We start from the raw sequence: 17,421 nt of genomic DNA on the forward strand, positions 1-17,421 counted from the left end.
TATATACACACACATATATATATATATATATATATATATATATATATATATATATATATACACGCACACACATATATATATATATATATATATATATATATATATATATATATATATATATATATATATATATATATATATATATTATATTGACCATGAACGAGTGATATTGATCAATAACAACACTGCACTAGCCAAGGATTCGAACCCATGCTGCTTTGGCCTGCCTCATGGTGGGTGAAAACACATGACGCCCTAATCCACTGAACCATACGATCCTTAAGATTAGCTCATCCAGCTGCACTAAATGTTGTACTCGCTACCCAAGGACACACGATGGTGTGGATGCACTACAAAGCAGCATGGGTTCGAGTCTTTGGGTAGTGCAGTATTGTTATTGATCAATACCACTCGTTCGTGGTCACAATAATATACAATACTGCTCGTTGAACTAGTACACCAAACAGGGACTAGAATGAAATTAGCCTAGAGTCATCCACACCATCGAGTGTCCTTGGGTAGCGAGTACAACATTCAGTGCCGCTGGATGCGCTACTCTTAAGGATCGTATGGTTCAGTGGATAAGGGCGTCATGTGTTTTCGCCCACCATGAAGAAGGCCAAAGCAGCATGGGTTCGAATCCTTGGCTAGTGCAGTGTTGTTATTGATATATATATATATATATATATATATATATATATATATATATATATGTATGTATGTATGTATGTATATGCAGAACAACCACTGTGAAAGAATAATGAAATTCCAAGCGCTTTCGTGACTTCTCACATTATCAAGGAACTTTGCATATTCTGATATCACCTGTTTATTGTGATCTTATTGCATATATTTGTATATATATATAAGAGTGCTATCACTTGTAGTAATGTGTTAAGTCAAGTGAAAACTTTGCGAGATTAAAATTTGTTGGGTATCTCAACCAGATTGTTTATAGTTGTGCTACTCAGTGAGAATAGATTTAGCTAATGCTTCAAAAATAAAACTGATTTCTGTGTGACTGGTGCTAGAGGTGGCGATCAGAGCAGATTTTAAGTGAAGGCAGCTAGGTTCAGGCTAATTTTCCGTTGGGGACACCCATCAGGTAGTTCTCCGTTTTGCCGTCAACGGCACAGAAGCTCTCCCTGTCAACTCTGTGGCAGGCACCTGTGTGTTTGCTGATCCTCATATTCAGGTTGCCTTGTCACTGGCAAGAAAGTTGCTTCTCACCCTCATGTCTTACACTCATCATGGTAAGTGTGAGTAGTGAGTTGTGTTAGTGTGAACACCACCTCACCTCACTACACTCTCTGGATGCCTTTAATTCCACTAACTAGGTACACATAAGTCCCTATTACTGGACAACAAAATGAAGACGGGGAAAGTGAGTGCATTATTCCACTCAATTATAATTTATTAATGTTTATTACAACAGTATACAGTGAAACCTCTGGTCACAAACGCTTCTGAACACGAACAAATATGTTCACGACCAAAAAATTTGCTATATTTTTGCATCTGGCCATGAACACACAATCGAGTGCCGAGAAACACAGCCGCGCCAATTTTCACATTCTGCACCATTTTTCCGCATGTGCCAATTTTCCCCACTTCCTGTTGTCTGTGTACACCTAACTCTGTTATTTAAGGTTTTTCTCGAGGGCCGTGAAAAACTAATCTTGGGTGTAATTTACAGGCCCCCAAACCTTGATAGGGAGTACAGTAAACTTCTATGGGACGAAATTCGTAAGGCATCTACATACGAAAGTGTCGTGCCATTAGCACAACACTTTTGACAAATTGAGTGGAGAAATTTGACAGGAAATTTAGAATCAAGTGACTTTCTTGATACGATTCAGGATTGTTTTTTAAACAGTTTGTGGCAGAATCAACTAGTGGAAATAACCTGCTTGATATGGTTCTTGCCAACAGGGAATCACTAATTACTAATCTTGAGGTTAATGATGAGCTTGGAGAAAGTGATCAAAAATCACTCAGTTTTAATATATAATGGAATTCCCCTAATAATGTCAATCAAGTCTCTGTCCCTGACTTCCACTTGGCTGATTTCATAAGAGAAATTACCTGGGTGGGGAGAGCTGGAATGACCTGACTATGGGTCAGGTAGGTGGTGATGGTTGCCAATATGACGTTTTCCAGAGCATAGTTCTAGCTGCCCAGACAACTTATGTTCCAAATAAAGAAATCAGATCAAACAAAAATGATCCTAAATGGATAAACAATAAATTAAAACATCTCATTGGTCAAAAGAGAGGCATATACAGACGAATCAAAAAAGGAGAGGGGCAGTTAAGAAATCAGCATATTCAGTTAAAGAGAGAAATGAGAAAGGAATAAGAAAAGCAGAAAGAGATTATGAGGTTAAAGTTGCAACAGAATCGAAGACTAACCCAAAACGATTCTTTAAGGTATACAGAAGTAAGGTTAGGGACAAGATAGGCCCACTCAAAAGTTACTCGGTTCAGCTCACGGACAGTGATAAGGAAATGTGTAGAATTTTTAACACTTACTTCCTCTCAGTTTTTACATGGGAAGATACTAGCGATATTCCAAAAATAATAAATTATATAGAACAGGACAATAATAAACTATGCACGAATAGGGTCACAAGTGACATAGTCCTTAAACAAATAGATAAATTAAAACCTAACAAATCCCTGGGCCCTATTGAACTATATGCAAGGGTTCTAAAGGAATGTAAAGAGGAGCTTAGCAATCTTTTGGTTAATCCTTTCAATATATCACTACGAACTGGCATGGTGCCAGATAAGTGGAAAACGGCAAATGTAATACCTATTTTCAAAGCAGGTGACAGGTCCTTGGCTTCGAACTATAGACCAATAAGCCTGACCTCCATAGTGGGAAAATTTATGGAATCAATAATTGCCGAGGCAATTCGTAGCCATCTTGAGAAACATAAATTGATCAACGAATCTCAGCACTGTTTTACAAAGGGGCGTTCCTGTCTTACGAATTTATTAACTTTTTTCACTAAGGCATCTGAGGAGGTAGATCATGGTAATGAATATGATATTGTGTATATGGACTTCAGTAAGGCTTTTGATTGAGTCCCACATCAGAGACTATTGAGGAAAATTAAGGCACACAAAATAGGAGAAATTTTTTCCTGCATAGAGGCATGGTTGACAAATAGGCAGCAGAGAGTTTGCATAAATGGGGAAAAATCAGAGTGGGGAAGCGTCACGAGCGGTGTTCCACAGGGGTCAGTGTTGGGCCCCCTGCTGTTCACAATCTACATAAACGACATAGATGAGGGAATAAATAGCGATATAAGCGAGTTTCCCGATGACACCAAAATAGGTCGACAAATACATTCTGAAGAGGACATTAGAGCACTCCAGGAAGACTTAAATAGACTGATGCAGTGGTCGGAGAAGTGGCAGATGCAGTTTAATATAGACAAATGCAAAGTTCTAAACATTGGACAGGAAAATAACCATGCACACATAAGCTAAAATAATGTAGAACTTAATATTACTGGTTGCCAAAAGAATTTAGGAGTTCTGGTTAGCAGTAATCTAAAACCAAGACAACAGTGCATAAGTGCTCGCAATAAAGCTAATAGAATCCTTGGCTTCATATCAAGAAGCATAAATAATAGGAGTCCTCAGGTTGTTCTTCAACTCTATACATCCTTGGTTAGGCCTCATTTAGATTATGCTGCACAGTTTTGGTCACCGTATTACAGAATGGTTATAAATGCTCTGGAAAACGTACAGAGGAGGATGACAAAGTCGATTCCATGTATCAGAAATCTTTCTTATGAGGATAGACTGAGGCCCTGAATCTGCACTCTCTAGCAAGGCATAGAATTAGGGATGATATGACTGAGGTGTATAAATGGAAAACAAGAATAAGTAAAGGGGATGTAAATAGCGTGCTAAAAATATCCAGCCAAGACAGGACTCTCAGCAATGATTTTAAGTTGGAAAAATTCAGATTCACGAAGGATGTAGGAAAGCACTGGTTTGATAACAGAGTTGTGGATGAGTGGAACAAACTCCCGAGTGCCGTCATAGAAGCTAAAACGTTGTGTAGTTTTAAAAAAAAGTTAGATAAATACATGAGTGGGTGTGGATGGGTGCGAGTTAGACCTGACTAACTTGTGCTACTAGGTCAGATGCCGTTCTTCTTCCTTCACGATGCGCTTCTCGAACAGGGTAAAGATCAAACCAGAGAGTGGGACAGTCAATGACTCGTCCAAGCTAGCACTTGCAGCTGTCGTTAGTGGCAGACTGCAAGTCAAGTTTAATGCGATTCTGTCGCTCAAAGAGGCCTTCGTTGTCGACTGTACTGACGACACCGAGGCTGAAAAACTCATTACCACCACTGCTACAACCACTCTAAGAGATCAGGGATTTATTGTCTTGACTTCCCCAGCTCTGAGGGCCAGGAGAACTGTGTTCCTCAAGAGACTCGACAGGCTCATCACTGCCCAGGTTACTGAAGAAATTAAGTCGTCCATTGAAACACAGAACCCTTGGGCCAAGGTGGAATTCATTACCAAAATACCCAATGCCTCCTTCATGCTGAAGGTCACCTTCAGTGACGTCAACATGGCAGCCAGAGCTCTCGCTGAGGGACTGGCTATTCATTACTTCCACATCAATCCAGCCTTCATCGAAGCAGAAAAATTCCATCAAATTCCACAGTGTTCCAACTGTTACTCATACCTACATACCACCAGGGACTGCCCTGCCAAGAATAAGAAGTTCTGCTCCACCTGCGGCCAAGAAGGTCATGACTTCAAGATATGCACTACTGCCTCTCCACCTAAATGCTTGAACTGCAAGAATGATCACCATACTCTTGCTGCCAAGTGCCCAACCAGACGAGATATACTTAAGAAACAACTCCAACAACAAAAAAAAACCCACTGCACAAGCGACTACATATGCTGCTATTACCAAGCTTCAAGCAGATACTACCAAGATTCTTCAAGCCACGCAAGCTCCACCAAGATTCTTCACTGCATCATGTATGCTCATGTGCAGAATGTAGCTGAACCTGGTTCCTTCAACACCACCATCAACCAACTCTTCAAGCTCAACAACATACATGGTTTCACATTCCCTGCATCTCCACCTTCCACAGAGATCATAAAATCCACTGCAAATGTCGCCAACATTACCGCTGCTCCACCGCTACCACACCTTCCTCCCGACACAGAGATGGACCAATCAGAGACCACTGAGACGCGACCGATTCCACCAATGAGAGTCCACCAGCACCTGCTTCCACCTCCGTCACAACGGACCAATCAGACGCCTCACCTCAATCGTCTCAGCCACCAGCCAAGAAGGTTAAAACACAAGAGCCTTGGGATGCATCCCTACGTACTACCGCCACTCCTTCACAAGAAGTCCATTGCTTGCCTGGTGTATACTTCTACATAACCAACCAGAATGAGAACGCAATGTACACTCCAGAAATTATTCAACGCCTCCACAACGGGACAGTCAAGTTCACCTGCGACTCAACTCGATCATTCACCTGATCAACCTACTCTCAAAAAGTCACCGCTTTGTGGCACTCGACTACACCACAAGGAAGAAATTCAGGACTCTCCAGAATGGGGCTGTCGAAGACGGTACCCTCACCTAGCAGGACTGTCAATGATCAGTCACCTTGAAAGCAAGTTTCCCCAGCACTTTGCTGCCTGCTAAAGCTGGGGTGTGGCTCCAAAACGAACCCTGTAATTGCTGCCTCCGCCCTCCTATGCTGCTGAAGATGCTAAACGAGAAGATACTTCCCACTTGGGGAGTCACCCTCCAACTGGAGGGCCCCAAGAAAGAATACAGAAGAAAGAAGATGAACGACACCCCCCGCCCGGGAGGTCACCGCCGGGTCGCCATCTGGAGAAGACCCGGGGCGGAAGTACCGGCAAACCTACAACAACAACAACACCCAGGTAGAATGAGGCATTGGCTTGGGCCGGTGGAGGACATGGACCTGCCTCGCATGGGCCAGTAGGCCTGCTGCAGTGCTCCTTATTTCTTATGTTCATATGTTCTCTATTAAACTGTGCATCATTCGTACAATTAACGATTTTTCAGACTTTGATTATTGAAACTTGGGCAATGTATGTTGGAAAGATGCTTCTTAATGTACACCAAAGATGAAAGAAATCGGACGATAAATAACGGAGTTCACTGCTCAGCCATCAGACGTCCCTTAAACCTCTCTGGACTCGTGGTGCAATGTTAGTTTCCTTTGTTGTTCAAGGTTTTTACATTTAGTTTATTATTACACTATGCATTCTATGGTATATTTAACTATTTTTGTGCTTAAACATCTTAAAAAAATAATATTTACATACAGTTCGTAGGGGTATGGAACGGATTAATCGTATTTCCATGCAATCCAATGGGGAAATAAGGTTCGTGTCACGACCAGAGTTTTGAAACGAATGATGGTCGTAACCAGAGGTTCCACTGTACTTGGTCAAGAAAAAAGGATCTGACACTAAGATCACTATGGACGCTGCAAGAACACTGAGACAACAGGGTACAACAATCTTAAACGAATATTTACCTACAATATAAAGTAAATCACTCCTAGACCAGTGATGTTCCTAGCGCCAGGTCCGAAGACCTCACACAGGGGACTTAGCTATCTCACCAACAAAGCCTGGCCACTGAATTCTCACACAAAGCTCCAGCTCTGAACCCGCCCAGAGCTCATCCCAAAATTTTCGTTATACCTACTGTTCCAAAGGTTTTAGAGGCCTCCCTTTTCCTCCATAACTTCTGCCTAGAGGTCAACTCCCAGGGAAAAAATCACCAGGGGGTCTCCATAGTGTCTAGAGTCCCCTGACAGAACTAGGGAATGAAGATATCGTGGAATTAGCACTAGATTTTACGGTCACCAACAGATACACATATGAGACCCAGTGTCATGCTATAACATCTGCTCTACCATTCCGCATAAACGAAATACAGGAGAGACAGTCTTGAGATATCACAGGGTCCCCAGGACGGTCACCGACGCAAAACTTGAAGCAATTTCCAAAGGGTATATCACACAGACTCTGGCACTGACGTCTTAAGTTGATGTCTCCTTTTAAGCAGACTCCTTTACTGTGCTGGAGGCTCTAAGAATCTAATGAGATTATTGTTTGTGTTGTTGACAAGTTGTTACTACGTAGCTACTGGGGTGTGAATATTGTCTGACATCGTGCAGTATCCTCGCTTATTTTCTTGCAGTCACTGAAGTGTTGACAACAGCAACATTCAAGATAATGTTTTATCTATGTACTCACATTACTCAGGTGTTGTGGTTGATGAACACATGTTGAGAGTCCTTGCAAGGATTTATAAGCCAGGATAACAGTGCATAAAAGTTCACAGTGAACCTAATCGAATTAATGTGAAAAAAGACGCATGTGTTTCATTACCAAATTATAATAAAGTAACGTAATTAAAATATTGTAAGTGTTACTTTACGTTTGTAGGAATTTTATACAAATTCTTACACAAGAGAATTTTTGGTTCCAGATCAAGTATAAAAAAAATAATCCTCAGCTTATACATGAATTTTATATATCCTTAGTAAAGCTGCATTTATATTATGTTGGTCAGTTGTGGTCACCATGTTGGTCAGTTGTGGTCACCATGTTGGTCAGTTGTGGTCACTATGTTGGTCAGTTGTGGTCTCCATGTTGGTCAGTTGTGGTCACCATGTTGGTCATTTGTAGTCACCATGTTGGTCAGTTGTGGTCTCCATGTTGGTCAGTTGTGGTCTCCATGTTGGTCAGTTGTGGTCACTATGTTGGTCAGTTGTGGTCTCCATGTTGGTCAGTTGTGGTCTCCATGTTGGTCATTTGTAGTCACCATGTTGGTCAGTTGTGGTCTCCATGTTGGTCAGTTGTGGTCTCCATGTTGGTCAGTTGTGGTCACCATGTTGGTCAGTTGTGGTCACCATGTTGGTCAGTTGTGGTCTCCATGTTGGTCAGTTGTGGTCACCATGTTGGTCAGTTGTGGTCACCATGTTGGTCAGTTGTGGTCACCATGTTGGTCAGTTGTGGTCACCATGTTGGTCAGTTGTGGTCACCATGTTGGTCAGTTGTGGTCACCATGTTGGTCAGTTGTGGTCACCATGTTGGTCAGTTGTGGTCACCATGTTGGTCAGTTGTGGTCTCCATGATGGTCAGTTGTGGTCACCATGTTGGTCAGTTGTGGTCAGTTGTGGTCTCCCATGTTGGTCATTTGTAGTCACCATGTTGGTCAGTTGTGGTCTCCATGTTGGTCAGTTGTGGTCTCCATGTTTGGTCATGTTGGTCATTTGTAGTCACCATGTTGGTCAGTTGTGGTCTCCATGTTGGTCAGTTGTGGTCACCATGTTGGTCATTTGTAGTGTTGGTCATTTGGTCTCCATGTTGGTCAGTTGTGGTCTCCATGTTGGTCAGTTGTGGTCACCATGTTGGTCAGTTGTGGTCACCATGTTGGTCAGTTGTGGTCACTATGTTGGTCAGTTGTGGTCACCATGTTGGTCAGTTGTGGTCACCATGTTGGTCATTTGTAGTCACCATGTTGGTCATTTGTAGTCACCATGTTGGTCAGTTGTGGTCTCCATGTTGGTCAGTTGTGGTCACCATGTTGGTCAGTTGTGGTCACCATGTTGGTCAGTTGTGGTCACTATGTTGGTCAGTTGTGGTCACCATGTTGGTCAGTTGTGGTCACCATGTTGGTCAGTTGTGGTCACCATGTTGGTCAGTTGTGGTCACCATGTTGGTCAGTTGTGGTCACCATGTTGGTCAGTTGTGGTCACCATGTTGGTCAGTTGTGGTCACCATGTTGGTCAGTTGTGGTCACCATGTTGGTCAGTTGTGGTCACCATGTTGGTCAGTTGTGGTCACCATGTTGGTCAGTTGTGGTCACCATGTTGGTCAGTTGTGGTCACCATGTTGGTCAGTTGTGGTCACCATGTTGGTCAGTTGTGGTCACCATGTTGGTCAGTTGTGGTCACCATGTTGGTCAGTTGTGGTCACCATGTAGGTCAGTTGTTGGTCAGTTGTGGTCCATGTTGGTCAGTTGTGGTCACCATGTTGGTCAGTTGTGGTCACCATGTTGGTCAGTTGTGGTCACCATGTTGGTCAGTTGTGGTCACCATGTTGGTCAGTTGTGGTCACCATGTTGGTCAGTTGTGGTCACCATGTTGGTCAGTTGTGGTCACCATGTTGGTCAGTTGTGGTCACCATGTTGGTCAGTTGTGGTCACCATGTTGGTCAGTTGTGGTCACCATGTTGGTCAGTTGTGGTCACCATGTTGGTCAGTTGTGGTCACCATGTTGGTCAGTTGTGGTCACCATGTTGGTCAGTTGTGGTCACCATGTTGGTCAGTTGTGGTCACCATGTTGGTCAGTTGTGGTCACCATGTTGGTCAGTTGTGGTCACCATGTTGGTCAGTTGTGGTCACCATGTTGGTCAGTTGTGGTCACCATGTTGGTCAGTTGTGGTCACCATGTTGGTCAGTTGTGGTCACCATGTTGGTCAGTTGTGGTCACCATGTTGGTCAATTGTGGTCACCATGTTGGTCAGTGTGGTCTCCATGGTCTCCATGTTGGTCAGTTGTGGTCTCCATGATGGTCAGTTGTGGTCACCATGTTGGTCAGTTGTGGTCTCCATGATGGTCAGTTGTGGTCACCATGTTGGTCAGTTGTGGTCACCATGTTGGTGTTGGTCAGTTGGTGTAGTCACCATGTTGGTCAGTTGTGGTCACCATGTTGGTCAGTTGTGGTCACCATGTTGGTCAGTTGTGGTCACCATGTTGGTCAGTTGTGGTCACCATGTTGGTCAGTTGTGGTCACCATGTTGGTCAGTTGTGGTCACCATGTTGGTCAGTTGTGGTCACCATGTTGGTCAGTTGTGGTCACCATGTTGGTCAGTTGTGGTCACCATGTTGGTCAGTTGTGGTCACCATGTTGGTCAGTTGTGGTCACCATGTTGGTCAGTTGTGGTCTCCATGTTGGTCAGTTGTGGTCTCCATGTTGGTCAGTTGTGGTCACCATGTTGGTCAGTTGTGGTCACCATGTTGGTCAGTTGTGGTCACCATGTTGGTCAGTTGTGGTCACCATGTTGGTCAGTTGTGGTCACCATGTTGGTCAGTTGTGGTCACCATGTTGGTCAGTTGTGGTCACCATGTTGGTCAGTTGTAGTCACCATGTTGGTCAGTTGTAGTCACCATGTTGGTCAGTTGTGGTCTCCATGTTGGTCAGTTGTGGTCACCATGTTGGTCAGTTGTGGTCACCATGTTGGTCAGTTGTGGTCTCCATGTTGGTCAGTTGTGGTCTCCATGTTGGTCAGTTGTGGTCTCCATGTTGGTCAGTTGTGGTCACCATGTTGGTCAGTTGTGGTCTCCATGTTGGTCAGTTGTGGTCTCCATGTTAGTCAGTTGTGGTCACCATGTTGGTCAGTTGTAGTCACCATGTTGGTCAGTTGTGGTCTCCATGTTGGTCAGTTGTGGTCACCATGTTGGTCAGTTGTGGTCACCATGTTGGTCAATTGTGGTCACCATGTTGGTCTCCATGTTGGTCAGTTGTGGTCACCATGTTGGTCAGTTGTGGTCAGTTGTGGTCTCCATGTTGGTCAGTTGTGGTCACCATGTTGGTCAGTTGTGGTCTCCATGTTGGTCAGTTGTGGTCACCATGTTGGTCAGTTGTGGTCACCATGTTGGTCAGTTGTGGTCACCATGTTGGTCAGTTGTGGTCTCCATGTTGGTCAGTTGTGGTCACCATGTTGGTCAGTTGTGGTCACTATGTTGGTCAGTTGTGGTCTCCATGTTGGTCAGTTGTGGTCTCCATGTTGGTCAGTTGTGGTCACCATGTTGGTCAGTTGTGGTCACCATGTTGGTCAGTTGTGGTCTCCATGTTGGTCAGTTGTGGTCACCATGTTGGTCAGTTGTGGTCACCATGTTGGTCAGTTGTGGTCAGTTGTGGTCCATGTCAGTTGTGGTCAGTTGTGGTCACCATGTTGGTCAGTCACTATGTGGTCAGTTGTGGTCCATGTTGGTCAGTTGGTCAGTTGTGGTCACCATGTTGGTCAGTTGTGGTCTCCATGTTGGTCAGTTTGGTCACCATGTTGGTCACATGTTGGTCATGGTCACCATTGGTCAGTTGTGGTCACCATGTTGGTCAGTTGTGATCACATGTTGGTCAGTTGTAGTCACCATGTTGGTCAGTTGTGGTCACCATGTTGGTCAGTCACCATGTTGGTCAGTTGTAGTCACCATGTTGGTCAGTTGTGGTCACCATGTTGGTCATTTGTAGTCACCATGTTGGTCATTTGTAGTCACCATGTTGGTCACCATGTTGGTCAGTTGTGGTCACCATGTTGGTCAGTCGTGGTCACCATGTTGGTCAGTTGTGGTCTCCATGTTGGTCAGTTGTGGTCACCATGTTGGTCAGTTGTGGTCACCATGTTGGTCAGTTGTGGTCACCATGTTGGTCAGTTGTGGTCACCATGTTGGTCAGTTGTGGTCACCATGTTGGTCAGTTGTGGTCACCATGTTGGTCAGTTGTGGTCACCATGTTGGTCAGTTGTGGTCACCATGTTGGTCAGTTGTGGTCACCATGTTGGTCAGTTGTGGTGTTGGTCACCATGTTGGTCAATTGTGGTCACCATGTTGGTCAGTTGTAGTCACCATGTTGGTCAGTTGTGGTCACCATGTTGGTCAGTTGTAGTCACCATGTTGGTCAGTTGTAGTCACCATGTTGGTCAATTGTGGTCACCATGTTGGTAAGTTGTAGTCACCATGTTGGTCAGTTGTAGTCACCATGTTGGTCAGTTGTGGTCACCATGTTGGTCAGTTGTAGTCACCATGTTGGTCAGTCGTGGTCACCATGTTGGTCAGTTGTGGTCACCATGTTGGTCAGTTGTGGTCTCCCATGTTAGTCAGTTGTGGTCACCATGTTGGTCAGTTGTAGTCACCATGTTGGTCAGTTGTGGTCACCATGTTGGTCAGTTGTGGTCACCATGTTGGTCAGTTGTGGTCACCATGTTGGTCAGTTGTGGTCACCATGTTGGTCAGTTGTGGTCACCATGTTGGTCAGTTGTGGTCACCATGTTGGTCAGTTGTGGTCACCATGTTGGTCAGTTGTGGTCACCATGTTGGTCAGTTGTGGTCACCATGTTGGTCAGTTGTGGTCACCATGTTGGTCAGTTGTAGTCACCATGTTGGTCAGTTGTGGTCACCATGTTGGTCAGTTGTAGTCACCATGTTGGTCAGTCGTGGTCACCATGTTGGTCAGTTGTGGTCACCATGTTGGTCAGTTGTGGTCACCATGTTGGTCAGTTGTGGTCACCATGTTGGTCAGTTGTGGTCACCATGTTGGTCAGTTGTGGTCACCATGTTGGTCAGTTGTAGTCACCATGTTGGTCAGTTGTGGTCACCATGTTACACGACGCTGGAAACACATAAAGTTCGGGAGAATATTATTGAAGTGTGCAAAGGGAAGACAGGAGTAATTAAAGGTGACATGACGTGTTGAAAATGTCTAACCAAGACAGGACTCGCTGTAATGGATTCAAGTTGGACAAATTTAGATTTAGAAAGGATATAGGAAATGTTACAAAAAACGCGATTTCTAATAAGCATAGAGATCTCCAGTGAATACTAGAAAGGACTGCCCTTCTAGCATCCAGCCTGTTACTGGGTTTTCGTAACAAGTAGTCAGTATCCTGGTCCAATTATCCAATGGAATTCAATAAGAATTATTAGTGCTTCAGGATTACAACTGGTAGGCTACTAACTAGAGAAATTAAAATTTAATAAATTTATTAACAACGTCTAGAGGTATAAGATCAAAGTAAATTAAATTAATCACAGTAATCAAAATAATAATAATAATAATAATAATAATAATAATAATAATAATAATAATAATCACCTCTCTCGTGTACAGTAGTATTGTGCTGAAGGCACATATCACATTTATAAGTCTTAAGTACCGTCTGGTACATTAACATTTAATAATACAAATAAGTTTATGTGTATGTGTGTAAGTGCTCTAAGTAGTTCGCTATATCTCACGACTCGACTAGACTTAAACTAGTGACTAAATCCTCACATCAACTAACTTCTTGACCACCTGGCAATCAGAACAGCTTGCTTGAACAATAAAACGACTGCTAAGCCCAATAGCTATATAACAAGCAACTGCGACACAATCAGGAACAAGGAGATAATATAAAGACACTAAGTAGGGACCATCAGCAGATCCTCCACAAAGGTCACCAAACTCCCATCTAAGTTCAGCATAAGAAAATCCCCGACTGTGACAGTACACAGATACCAGTACAAGTTAGGTCAGAAGCTACAGCTCAGGACCTGAGTTTCTCAGAGTGTCTATGTGACACACAACCTCAGTACAATGTCGAAACTCACTAAGCCTAGACAATGTTCTGTGAACAGAGTCTCACAGAACCTACAACAATAATGAGACAGACGATCTTCCAACAAGGGCCAATAAGGGAGATTTAGGCCCTTCTTGTCTGGAATACGTCCAACCACCAAGAGAGTCTAGACCAGACTGAATACTTCAGGCGAGGTGAGAACACCCCCCATCCTCTATCACGTGATAGCTCTGTGGACAGTTGCTGCCCAGCAACAGAGAAGCCGGCAGGGAAACGAGCAATGAGCGATAATTACAGTAGTTAGACAATCAAGACTTGAACTATGAGCATATAATAATACATGAATGTTACATCCTACCTAACAACATAACTAAGTCAAATAATAATATAAAGCAATATATTTACGATTTAGCTATTATCGCAAATATAAGCAATATAAAATTATATGAAAAGATAATATACATTATATACATTGTGACCCATTCAGGGGTTGCAATAGGAAAGCATTTGTGTGGTAATCCCGATTAGCGTCACTGAGGCAGGAACTTTGGGTAGCTTTAGACAAGTAAGTGAGTGGGTAGGTGTGAGTTGAACCTGCCTAGTATGGTCCAGTAGACCCTTTATCCAAGGCGATTGAGCTACCTTCCCTTTGGAAGCACGTGGAAAGTAAATGTGTTTAGATATACGGGAGTGGACCCGTGTGCGTTTGTGAAGCAGTGGTTTAGATACTTACAGCAAGGAGCAGGAGGAGCAGGAGGAAGCTGCAGGTGGTGGTGATGTATCTGAGGATGATGTGCTGTGCAAATATTAATGCAGAGAATTTGGGGAGTGGATATTTGAAGTAAGTTTAAATTACCAAAAATATAATTTTGAGGGCTGAGGAGGAGTTGTTGAAGTGGTTGTCAGAGCTTAGAGAGGATGGAATAAAACAGGATGACGAGGAGAGTTATGTAAATCAGGGGTGGAGGAAAAGACTGGTAGGGCTCATCCAAGGAAAGTGTGGAAGAAGGGATGGGGGGTAAATGAGGCTTTGAGTGATAGAAGCTTGAACATCCAGCACGCTTGCGTGAGCGTATTAGAGAGCAGTGAGTGGAGACGAGTAGTTGTTGTTACTTGATGTGCTGTTGGAGTGTGAGCGAGGTAACATTTATGAAGGGATTCAGAGAGACCTGGCAGCCAGACCTGAGTCCTAGAGGTGGGAAGTAGAGTACATGTACTCTGAAGGAGGAGTGACGATGTCGTGGCTCGGAGAGTTATCTGAACTGTGATGTCGGCAAGCTCTGACCAGCTAGTGATTGATGCCGGCAAGCTCTGACCAGCTAGTGATTGATGTCGGCAAGCTCTGACCAGCTAGTGATTGATGTCGGCAAGCTCTGACCAGCTAGTGATTGATGCCGGCAAGCTCTGACCAGCTAGTGATTGATTCCGGCAATCTCTGACCAGCTACTGATTGATGTTGGCAAGCTCTGACCAGCTAGTGATTGATGCCGGCAAGCTCTGACCAGCTAGTGATTGATTCCGGCAATCTCTGACCAGCTAGTGATTGATGTCGGCAAGCTCTGACAAGTTAGTGTTTGATGCCGGCAAGCTCTGGCAAGTTAGTGATTGATGTCGGCATGCTCTGACAAGTTAGTGATTAAATGAGTGATGGCAAATGTGTTTCCTTTTATTTTCATTACCCGACCTCGGTGGGGGACGGAAGGTGTTCGAAAACATATAATAACAAAATTAATAATACATATAATAATAATAATAATAATAATAATAATAATAATAATAATAATAATGACAGCAATAATAATAATGAAAATAATATGACAACAACAACAATGATAATAATGATGATGATTGTTGCATGCAAAAAGTATGTACCCTTTATTCGGAGCATGTGAACACACTCATATAGGCTGCCTCAGCAACCAGTGAACCAGATAACTAAGGGTCGGACGATCGGGGCCCCATCGTCAGATCAGTTCCTAGGTTCAGCCAGTCATATTGTGGATCTGGCAATTGTGAAAGTGATGTGGATACCACTCACATTCTCACCCTTGTCATTTTTCACCCAGCTGCTGGTTGAACACGGGTGTCCATTCTGTCTCCAGGCTGTGTCTCTGCCTCGTGGTTTATCATGTTGTACACATACATTTCCAACTGTATATAGTGTACATACTTGTAAATACTTATAATCGCACTTGGTGAAGGAAAATATAATTCAAAGTCATTCAGCTGTGTTTGTTCTGCTCCTTGCTGCCCTTTTTGCCCGGGATACCTAGGTCGTAATAATGATGATGATGATAATAATAATAATAACAATTATAATAATAATAATAATAATAATAATAATAATAATAATAATAATAATAATAATAATAATAATAATAATAATAATAATGATAATATAACATTAAAAATAATAATAATAAAATAAATAAATAAATAATTAATTAAATAAATAAATAAATAATAATAATAATAATAATAATAATAATAATAATAATAATAATAATAATAATAATAATAATAATAATAACGCCAGCATACGTCCAGTCGTCTCCCAAACACCTCACCAGCTGTTCCTACATTAACACACCTCACCAGCTGTTCCTTCACACACCTCACCAGCTGTTCCTAGATTAACACACCTCACCAGCTGTTCCTTCACACACCTCACCAGCTGTTCCTAGATTAACACACCTCACCAGCTGTTCCTTCACACACCTCACCAGCTGTTCCTTCACACACCTCACCAGCTGTTCCTTCACACACCTCACCAGCTGTTTCTTCACACACCTCACCAGCTGTTCCTTCACACACCTCACCAGCTGTTCCTTCCTTCACACACCTCACCAGCTGTTCCTTCACACACCTCACCAGCTGTTCCTTCCTTCACACATCTCACCAGCTGTTCCTTCACACACCTCACCAGCTGTTCCTTCACACACCTCACCAGCTGTTCCTTCACACACCTCACCAGCTGTTTCTTCACACACCTCACCAGCTGTTCCTTCACACACCTCACCAGCTGTTCCTTCCTTCACACACCTCACCAACTGTTCCTTCACACACCTCACCAGCTGTTCCTTCACACACCTCACCAGCTGTTCCTTCCTTCAATACATTACTTATTAAATCTTTTTCCCGCATTTACAAATTAAGGGATAAAGGAGCGAGGGATTAGTGTCGCTGTTGGAGTGCTTACACGGAGCTAGGGAGGGGATTCAGGGAGGGGCTCCAGGGAGGGGCTCCAGGAAGGGGATTAATGAGGTGGTATGGGGAGTGGAGAGTGAGCAGGGGGGTGTTGGAGGGATGATGGGAGTATCGGGAGGGGTAAGAAGGAGAGTGGAATGGGGGGGATAAGTAGTGAAGACTGTTAGGGAGAGGGGAGGAAGGTGGGGTGGGGGAAAATAAGTTGGGAGGGGAGGGGAAGGGAGAAAGAAGGAGGGTAACAGGACGAAAGAGGCAGTTGACAAAGGGAAAAATGACGGGAGAAAGAATAACTGGAGAGAGAGAGAGAGAGAGAGAGAGAGAGAGAGAGAGAGAGAGAGAGAGAGAGAGAGAGAGAGAGAGAGAGAGAGAGAGAGAGAGAGAGAGAGAGAGAGAGAGAGAGAGAGGACGAAGATTTTTCTCGCAGTTTAAGAGCTCAGGCGACCATTGAAAATTGAAAAACTTGTGCGATGACTTGAACGAGGGAGGGAGGAGGGGGAGAAGAGAGGGGGGAGGGGGAGAAGAGAGGGGGGGAGAAGAGATGGGGAGGGGGAGAAGAGAGGGGGAGGGGGAAGAGGGGAAGAAGATAGAGGGAAGGGGAGGGGAAGGTGAGAGGGACGAATGGGAAGGGGGTATGACCCGCCTTCTGCAGATGGTGTCACTCTCTGGACCACTCCGAGGGGAAATCTTTTCACCACTTTCTTCAGCCTTTCCCCTCTCCTCCTCCGCCTCTTCCTCCTCCTCCTCCTCCTCCTCCTCGTCCTCCTCCTCCTCCTCCTCCTCCTCCTCCTCCTCCTCCTCCTCCTTCCCATCACAACTACAAG

This window comes from Cherax quadricarinatus, chromosome 23 (assembly GCF_038502225.1).
Source record: "Cherax quadricarinatus isolate ZL_2023a chromosome 23, ASM3850222v1, whole genome shotgun sequence".
In the NCBI taxonomy this organism is placed as follows: domain Eukaryota; kingdom Metazoa; phylum Arthropoda; class Malacostraca; order Decapoda; family Parastacidae; genus Cherax; species Cherax quadricarinatus.